The following is an 8,014-nucleotide window of genomic DNA, read 5'->3' on the forward strand; positions in this document are numbered from 1 at the left end:
CCATAACACTAGCAAGGTTGTTGAAAAAGGCATTCACATTTGTTGGATTAAAGCTCGTTGCTCGAGCAAGACTTGTGGGTTGAGGCGACCGAATAGATAACTGGGGATTCCTCTTCATGAATGCTGAAAACTAGTATGGACCAGCAGTTTGATTGTCCACCCAAGTTGATGGAATTGGTGTATTGGTAGTCGTTGCCAGTTCGTGAACTAATTTACGGATATCCTTAGGACAAAGTCCGTAAAATATATCCGACGCTTTAATCACATATTCAGCTATAATTTTTTTATTGTTCATCAGAGAACACTCGTTTTACACTTCTATATCCAACACGAGGCATTGGTGTGCTGCTATCACTCATAGGTTTCTCTTTCTTTTTAATGTACCGATGCAAAGTCACATGGTGTACATTGTGTTTCTTTGCTGCTGCTCTAATATTTATACCATAATTTGCAACATTATCTGCCGCAGTTTGGTATACAGTAGTAGGAGTTAGTCCTCTTGTAATCGTCCTAACCCGTGTTCGTGGCATAATTCCCTGTAACGAAATAACTAAGTAAATAACGTGTCTGATCAGTAACAACGAGTTTTTTCAGCAAGACACTGCTACTCCTAACAGTATCATACCTAATTTACTGTTCGCTAACGAAAAAAAAAAAAAAAAAAACAGGGAACCTGCAGCTAATAATATTTTTTCAGTAACGGGACGAAAGAAACACTGTTACTTTCGTCCCTAGAAGTAATGTTTCTTTTGTCCCCGACTAAGATTTTCTGTTTAATTGATATTTTAGACACAATCTATACCAGTAATGAAAAAGTTGACAATTGTGGCATAAAACTGAAAGTTTCACATAGTTAAATTATTACAGTAGACTTAAGTTTACAGCGTAATGCCACCGTTATCACAAAACTAAGAAAATTGAGAAAACTTACGTGAGACACTGAAAAAACGTTTTACGGCGCCACACCCAACAGAGACTCTCCAATACTGGCCAAGTATTGGCAGTTGGGAAACATGAAGGGAATACATTGTTTGAATCACGTTATTTTCGGAGCTACATGCGAAGTTAGGGGAGGGATGTTACTTTCGTTCCCAGTTACTTTTGTCCCCAGTCTCCCCTATAATCATGGTGGTCCCTGGGCAAATACGGTACATAAAAGTGGGGCCCCCTGCCTGTGCGTGATCAATCAAGCGACTTCTTTCGCTATGTTCAAATAGTAACAAATGGGTCTGAAAATCTTTAGAGACACAGATTCACAGATTCGCGAATCACTTACTTTCTTCACGCAGGTCAAAGATCAGGACACAGTACTGTAGGACTCAAACATCAGTTAACTGAATATAGCAAACAAAAGGACCTAGATGTAAAGAAATATTGCGGCCAAGGATAGCCGACGCGTCCGTCACTAGTGGAGTATAAGTTTGATTTTCTATCACACTACATTTTATATTTCAAACTAAATTCTTTTTTGCACACAGTCCTATACCCCATTCGCGGCGGACGCCTCCCCTTACTCTTGGGCGCAGTATTTCCTCACGTCTAGGCCCTTTCATTCTCTGATTCAGTTAACTGACGTTCTGGTCCTACAGTCTTGTAGATTGACCTTTGACCTGAGTGAATAAAGTAAATGATTCGCGTATCTGTGTCTCTAAGGAATTTTCAGAACCATTTGTTACTATTGGCGAAAGAGGTCACTTGATTGATCAATTTTGCTGTTTTTCACTTTTCCTTTCCATCTTAATTTTTCTTTTCTTTCCTTCCTTCTCTTTGTCCTTGGGCCTAGTTACACCCTGCTATTGTCGCTGGATAGCTACCTTAGAATGCGATGATTATTTTCCGTAAGTAAACAAGGAATCGTGACGTAACGCACTTCTCAACAAGAAATGGGTCCCTGCGTCAGCCTACAACTTTGCTTAGCAATCTGAGACGAGACGCTTGACGAGCAACATGAATGTATCTGTTCCCAATTAGCAAAATCTTAGGGAACCTATAATGCAGTAGGAGTGTGGAGCAATGGTAACAGTCAGTAGGTGAACCATCAACAAACATCTGAGTTCCTCCAGTCCGTGGCAAATTGTCAAGGCGGCAAATCGATTGCAAGTTTCTGCAGATACACAACATAAATTCTCAGTGCCATACAACTGCAATGAATACAGAAGTTATATTCAGAGTAATCTGAATTTGCAAACCAGCCATGCAGACTACCGGAAGCAGTTTTTGTTGGAGAAGGTAGACTATTACAAATCTGGTAATTACAGGGAATACTACAAATTCCACATTCTCCTAAGCAGTTCCTGTGCAAAGGGCACTTTTACATTCGTTCATACAAATCATGTTCAGAAAGTTGAGTGTATCAGCATCGCGTTTCCAACCATAAGTTTTCTATACATATACCTAATAAACGATAGATTTTTTATAAGATTTATAACACTTTTTAGACGGATTTCATATATATTAAGCTGTTTCTTTTGCATTAGAAAACTTATTGCCTATTCAAACCAGAGGAGTCTTTAAACCTGTGGACGCAATGTAATACAATCTGAAATTATTGTTTATGCTGGGATATAATTAAATAAGACAGATCAGTTTTATCGCCATTGTACCAATGCAGAGCAGTGCAGTGCGCCCAAATTCTTGTCTCACTGTTACCGAATCTGCAGAGGTCGCTGGAGTTTCAGCTGCTAATATTTTGGCAATTTGTGTTGCTAATATTTTGGGTATTTGAGTTGCTAATATTATGGTTTTCCTCGATGAAATTTTGGTAATCAGACAATCCAGTGAGCTGTAGACCTGACAACGTAGGCATCACTGCTTAATGTCAGCTTTCGAGACCTCGAAATTGTAAATACTATGTGTCCTTCATTTTCCTCCTTAGTTATGCTTATGATGTCGAATAAATGCTGTACCAATCTTCCTCATATGATTCATTTCTTGACAGAATGGGAAATGAATCAAGGTCCCTGGTGTGGCAACCGTCGTTAACTGCACTTTGAGTTGAATTGTGGAGGCCCTTCCTCTGCTTAATTTTCTAAGATTAGGAATTGCAGTTTTCATAAGCAAAGCAGACACAACAACAATATTGCGTGACTATTGCTGCAGCAAGATTGCGTTGCTGTAGATGTTATTCTGTGTAGTCGTGCTGTCGACATTGGCAGCGTGGCAAACAAAAGACTATCGGCCCCAAATTTTCCAACTATTATACGGACACTATATCGTGGCAGTTTTAGGTGTGGAGTGTTTTGACCTGTGGCTGCGTAAGATACCGGTAGAGGTCGGGCCTGAACTAACACTGGCGACCGCAGCAAACAATTGCGCTGTAGCCACTGCCAAATGGTTTGTGTACTTCAGTTTGCTTTGTGTTGCGGATTGCTTGTTTTTATTCTTATTTTGAAATGAGCGAAGAGACTAGTCCTCGTGCATAAAGCGATCTGAATGCGATTCTCGCTACAACAAAAGGATCAGCTATCCCTATGACTTTTATGTCAGTTCTGCTTTCGTGGAAACACAGGACGCGGACGTACGATGGCAGCCCTTCGAGGGGGAGGCGGGGCTTATTACTCCGGACCGTCCTCTCCCCACGAGCAATCGTGGTTCTCGTTTGTTTACGGTCGCGGGGGGCTGTCACGTTAGACTGCCCGCCTAATACTACATAACAACTTCTATCGAGTCGGAACTTAGGTGTGCGTACGCAATAAAAGTTTGGCAAATAGTATTTCTTAAGAAGTCACGATTGTTTGTGTTCAAGATCATCTGAATTAACGTTTTTGGCTTATGATGAACGAGATTTTCACTGCTGATGGAAGGATTATTCTATGTCGAGGATGCGCTAAGTAGATCGTGAGCTCAATCGTCTAAGAAGCAAATGTTATTGCTACAAATGCAAATGACTCCAAACACCACAAATGAAAATTCCTGTAAGATGTACTCCGCTATGGTAGCTGCGTGTAATCCGTGGTACGAACTTCAGGTGCCTGAAGTACTGTGGCAACAGAGTCCCCATTAATCAGTATTAAGGAAAAACTATACACATCAAAAAAAGTTGTGCATCACCATGGTTCCGAGAGTTCCGGGACATGCACAGAAAATTGGAATAGAGGTCACATAAACATCATTTCCGCCCTTTCCATTGCTCATGAAACCCACACATTGCATGTTGTACCACCATACAGCGAGACCTTCAGAGGTGGTGGTCCAGACTGCTGTACACACCGGTAACTCTAATACTCAGTAGCATGTCTTCTTCCATTGATGCATGCCTGTATCCGTCGTGGCATATTATCCACAAGTTCATCAAGGCACTGTCGGTCCAGATTGTCCCATTCCTCAACGGCGATTCGGCGTAGATCCCTCAGAGTGGTTAGTGGCTCACGTCGTCCATAAACAGCTCTTTTCAATCTATCCCAGGCATGGACGATAGGGTTCATATCTGGAGAACATGCTGGCCACTCTAGTCGAGCGATGTCGTTATCCTGAAGGAAATCGCTCACAATATGTGCACGACGGGGGCGCAAATTGTCGTCCGTGAAGACGAATGCCTCGGTAATATCCTGTCGATATGATTGTACTATCGGTCGGAGGATGGCATTCACGTACCCTACAGTCATTATGGTGCCTTCCATAACCACCAGAGGCGTACGTCGGCCCCACAAAATGCCACCTCGAAACAGCAGGGAACCTCCACGTTGCTGCACTCGCTGGACACTGTGTCGGTCCGCGTTCCGCGCGCGGTTGGTAGTCACGTATTCGAACAGGGCACCACACAGTTACGCGGACGTTCCGCAAGCGGCGCAGCTGTCCGCGCAGCCCTTCCGCAGCCCTTGCCCAGCCCTTGCGCGCCGCGGACCGCCCGCGTCACTTGAATACACAGAGACAAGTTGGCGCGTGCACAGTCCTGCGGATACCGCGCGCGCAATAGAAGCACAGTACCTCATTCCAGCCGTAGCATTCGACTAGTGTGGTAAATGTAGGGGTGAATTAAGAAGTTTCCAGAATATCTTGTGAAATCCACACAGACATGATAATTGCCGAAGTTGAAGGAAGGCCTCACATATGGGATTCATCGGAAGGGGGCTACAAGAACCGAGAAATGCTATTGAAGGCGTGGCTAGACGTCTAAACGAGGCAGATCAGAAAAAGTTTGGTAAGAAGACGCATATTTTCCTAGTGTTTTTGTTGTAGTTCTATAAAAAATACAATGCGACGAACGGTCCTTTCTACATCTTTGCTCCACCATAGGATGCACCCAAAACCGTCTCTCGCGCGTGGAATTGCTCTTTTTGTATATCATATAGGCTGAAATGAAATTTTAGACAAGTGTAATGTGATGCGAATACATAGAAAGATAGGTCCCTTATCATTTAGCTACAAAATAGCAGGTCAGCAACTGGAAGCAGTTACTTCCATAAATTATCTGGGAGTACGCATTAGGAGTGATTTAAAATGGAATGATCATATAAAGTTGATCGTCGGTAAAGCAGATGCCAGACTGAGATTCATTGGAAGAATCCTAAGAAAATGCAATCCGACAACAGAGGAAGTAGGCTGCAGTACGCTTGTTCGCCCACTGCTTGAATACTGCTCAGCAGTGTGGGATCCGCACCAGATAGGGTTGATAGAAGAGATAGAGAAGATCCAACGGAGAGCAGCGCGCTTCGTTACACGATCATTTAGTAATCGCGAAAGTTTTACGTGGATGATAGATAAACTCCAGTGGAAGACTCTGCAGGAGAGACGCTCAGTAGCCCGGTACGGGCTTTTGTTAAAGTTTCGAGAACATACCTTCACCGAAGAGTCAAGCAGTTGTAAGTAGGCTGTTTAGGTTTTTTTTATTGGTAACGCCACATAGCGCACTGTATGAAAAATCACTGGCTGTGCTGTGTGCAGTCAGTGGCTGGTTAGCATTGTTGTAATACTCGCCATTGTAGTGTTGGGCAGCTGGACGTTAACAGCGCGTAGCGTTGTGCAGTTGGAGGTGAGCCGCCAGCAATGGTGGACGTGAGGAGAGAGATGGCGGAGTTTTGAAATTTGTAAGAATTGGTGTCACGAACTGATATATATAATGACTATTAAGGTAAATACATTATTTGTTCTGTATTAAAATCTTTCATTTGCTAACTATGCCTATCAGTAGTTAGTGCCTTCAGTAGTTTGAATATTTTAGTTAGCTGGCAATAGTGGCGCTCGCTGTATTGCAGTAGTTCGAGTAACGAAGATTTTTGTGAGGTAAGTGATTTGTGAAACATATAGGTTAATGTTAGTCAGGGCCATTCTCTTGTAGGGATTTTTGGAAGTCAGATGGCGTTGCGCCAAAAATATTGTGTTTCAGTTTAAGCACAGTCGTGTATATATTTTTCTAAGGGGACGTTTCATATGTCGACCCTTAGCCAAAGATACCTCACTGGAATCTTCTGATTTTTTCTTGTAGTTTGTGTAGTTAGTGTAGCCTTTGTTTATTGCTAGCGCGTAATCATAGAGAGAATTTCCTTTGTAGTTGCAGTCTTTCATTGTTGTACAGTAAACAATTGTGACATGCATGTAGATTTGCACCAAGTATTTCGCAGCTTCGCTTGCAATTAACTAGATATTATTTTCAGTGCTATGTTAATGTGTTCTCTTATTTTTGCTCTTCAAATTGTGCTTTTATGTGTTATCGTGTGAAATATTGTGACAATAATGGCGCGTGAAAAACGTAACACTAGGCTCCAAGGTAAACTGAGAAATAATAGTGACGACGAGCGTCGCTTATCAGCACCACTGTGTAGTGAATTAACAGACATTCGAAGTAGTAATTTGGTAATTGTGCATAGGGAAATGGAGCGGGCGGCAAATAATGGTGTAGACAATGAAACAAGTAGTGAACAGGGAACAATTATCGATCGATCAGTCGGCAACAGCTCGCCTCAGGAATCCGAAATGACAGAACACAATTTTGCAAATACTGTAGACTTAGGTTATGGGTGCTCACCGTTTTCTCAAATGAGTCAAGACACATTTTCTGCCTGTCAAAATGTAAATATTGCCGGTGAAAATGCACTGCCAAAAAGCATAGAAAAACAGATATCAGACACTAATACACTATTATTGCAATTAATGCAACAAATGGAACAAAATCAGAGACAAACACAGCAAAAGCTTCAAAAGTTAGACTCAGTGGAACATACGCTTGAACAAACACGTGAAGATTTAACTACTGAATTACATAAAATCGAATCGAAATGTCAAAAAGTCTGTAATGACGTAAAAACACAAATTTGTGAGCATTTCCAACCTATTTTTTCGCGTCATGAAAATGCATTACAGAATCACGAAGCAGCCATAAAAGAACTGCAAACAATTGTTCATGAAAATCATGAGACCTTGCAAGCTAAAATTGACTCAGTTGCATCTACCGATTCGGTTACACAACTTGCAAAAACTCAAGAAAACTTAAAGGACACAGTAGATACTCTGAAAATTGGTTTAGAAAGACACATGGAGGACATTAGTTCATTATCAGAGAAAGTAGTTGAACTTTCGGATCAGATAAATAATTTATCTACGAAGGTAGATGATAATCTGAATGACACAAAACCGGTAGTCTTTAATGACACAGAAGAGTTCGAACAAATTAGTAAATTCAAACAAAATCAAAATCAAATTAATACGCAACACCAAAGAGAATTCCGGGAAGTACAAGATCAGCTGACACAGGTAATACAAGAATTACGTATTTCAGAGGACTGTCGCACACCAATACGGGAAGAGGGACATAAAAATACGGAACTGACACAAAATAATAACACAGGGCACTTTGGAGATTATGAAAGAAATTGGCAAAGTACACCGAATTTTGAGATGGAACCGCCGAAACGACGTAACAATGACCGACATGCGACCCGCCGACACGATGATTTTGACTATAAGCTGTTCATTACTACACGCAAATTCAAAACATTTAAGAATTCTGGCAACGACATTCATCCACAAGCGTGGCTTCATCAATTCTCTAATTGTTTCCCCCCCAACTGGTCATTAG

The sequence above is a fragment of the Schistocerca gregaria genome, chromosome 1 (assembly GCF_023897955.1).
Source record: "Schistocerca gregaria isolate iqSchGreg1 chromosome 1, iqSchGreg1.2, whole genome shotgun sequence".
Taxonomy (NCBI): Eukaryota; Metazoa; Arthropoda; class Insecta; order Orthoptera; family Acrididae; genus Schistocerca; species Schistocerca gregaria.